This window comes from Mandrillus leucophaeus, unplaced genomic scaffold (assembly GCF_000951045.1).
Source record: "Mandrillus leucophaeus isolate KB7577 unplaced genomic scaffold, Mleu.le_1.0 Scaffold16, whole genome shotgun sequence".
NCBI lineage: Eukaryota > Metazoa > Chordata > Mammalia > Primates > Cercopithecidae > Mandrillus > Mandrillus leucophaeus.
Window position 1 is genome coordinate 3,673,989 of NW_012101587.1, and position 1,930 is coordinate 3,675,918.

The 1,930-nt window shown below is 44.7% G+C and overlaps 1 pseudogene across 1 annotated transcript; it reads right to left on the reverse strand.

Moving 5' to 3' along the window:
• Positions 1 to 1,157: 1,157 nt before the first annotated feature.
• On the reverse strand, positions 1,158 to 1,642 carry LOC105536495 (annotated as a pseudogene). The gene has a single exon (XR_001005599.1). The product of XR_001005599.1 is annotated as a 10 kDa heat shock protein, mitochondrial pseudogene (transcript).
• Positions 1,643 to 1,930: the final 288 nt, after the last annotated feature.

The following is a 1,930-nucleotide window of genomic DNA, read 5'->3' on the forward strand; positions in this document are numbered from 1 at the left end:
CTTCCACCTTACCTGACTCCCTGCCCCTCTGCATGCGCTTCCTCCTACCTCTTAGCACCTCATGGCTGACAGATGCCTTGGTCCCTCTGCAGGGGTCCCTCCCCCTCTGGAAACTGAGCCCCAAGCACTTGTTTGCTTCCTGCAATCTCTCTGGCATCTGGAACAGCATCTTGTTGCAGAGACTGCTGTGAAGATCAGCATCTGTTGACTTGGTGAACTGGATGGCCCTTTGCCCTGAACACCCATTCCACATTTCCAAGTGCCTGCCAGATGTTTCTTTCTGTATGATTGGCCAGCACCCTTAATCAGCATGTTCACAAAACAAACACACACAACAAACCCTCACCGTATCCCACTCACGTTTTCAGGGCCCAGCCCCAGGTGGAGGAGGGAGCGGAAGGTCTCCTGCGATTGCCTTCCCCATCCATCCTACACCACGCGCATGAACATGCTTGCATCCTTAATTCCAGGCTTCCAGAGACTGGCCTGATGTACCACCAAACAAACCCAGAGAGAGACAAGGGACACTGCCATGTGTGGACCTGACGCATGCAGGGAGATTGCACGCTGCTGGCAAATCCCACAAAACACGTAATTAAATCGCTAAACCTGTGAGGCTCAACAGTCTTAAATGGGTCTGACTCACGCTGGTGCCCGTTTGCAGCATCATAGCAGAAAATGTACTTGAGGAAACAGGAAAAAAGACTGAGAACAAAATAAAATGTCAGTGAAATGAAATGTCAGATGTGCCTTTCCTTATTCATCTTCCAACCAGAAAGACCCTAGCAGGGCCAACTGATCACTCATATGTTTTTAGGGTTTGTTTTTTTCTTTTGGTACAAATTCAAGGCTAGAAATTCTTTTGGGCAAACTCATTTCTAGAAGGCAGAGAGTTTCCCTTTGGTTTTTATGCAATCAGAAGAGAAACCAGAGTATATAATGAAGTGTTTAAATAGTATCAACTTAATTTTGAACTGTTTTGGTTCATTTACTTTTTTATCTTTACACTTGGAGAAAATCTGAAAATTCAGGCTTCTACTGTGGCAGGAAGGGATCCCTAGACCACCTAAGGATGGGCTGCTGGCTTCTCAAACCCCCTTTTTAAGATTGCTCCTGCCTCTTGCTGCAAATTTAGAAGGTACTTTTTCCTTTTTTTGGTCATTAGTTATCATTAGTTTACTATAAAAGAGAAATATGCAAATTATTGACATGATGAAAGATTTCAGAACTTCAGTGGAATGGGCAGCTTCATGTTGATGCCATTTCAATAGTGACTTATTTCAGTCTACGTACTCTCCAAGAATGTCACCATCTCTAAATAGGAAAGAATCTTTGTCATCTAGAACTACTTTGGTGCCTCCGTATTCTGGGAGAAGAGCTTTATCTCCAACTTTCACGCTAACTGGTTGAATCTCTCCACCCTTTCCTTTAGAACCCGATCCAACAGCAACTACTGTTGCTTGCAATACTTTTCCTTGAGATTTTTCTGGAAGCATAATGCCTCCTTTGGTTACAGTTTCAGCTGCACTCCTTTCAACCAATACTTGGTCAAAGAGTGGAAGAAATTTTCTAAACGCTTGTCCTGCCATGACTCCCTCCACCTCAGACTCGTACTCTGCTCTCGTGTAGCGCTGCAAGGAGAGACCCCAGAAGGTACCTTTTCCTATAATCTAAAGGTACGTAGCCTGTCTCTGCATCTATGTATATGAATGTGTAGGTGGGTAAGGGACGATGGCTGTCTTCAAATTCCTTACATTTTTCTCTAAAGCAAAAGGAAGCAAAGAAAACAGGGAGTTCAGACGCCTATAAAAACGGAGGCATTGGGCCGGGCGCGGTGGCTCACACCTGTAATCCCAGCACAAGGTCAGGAGATTGAGACCATCCTGGCTAACACGGTGAAACTCCATCTCTACTAAACATACAAAAAAAT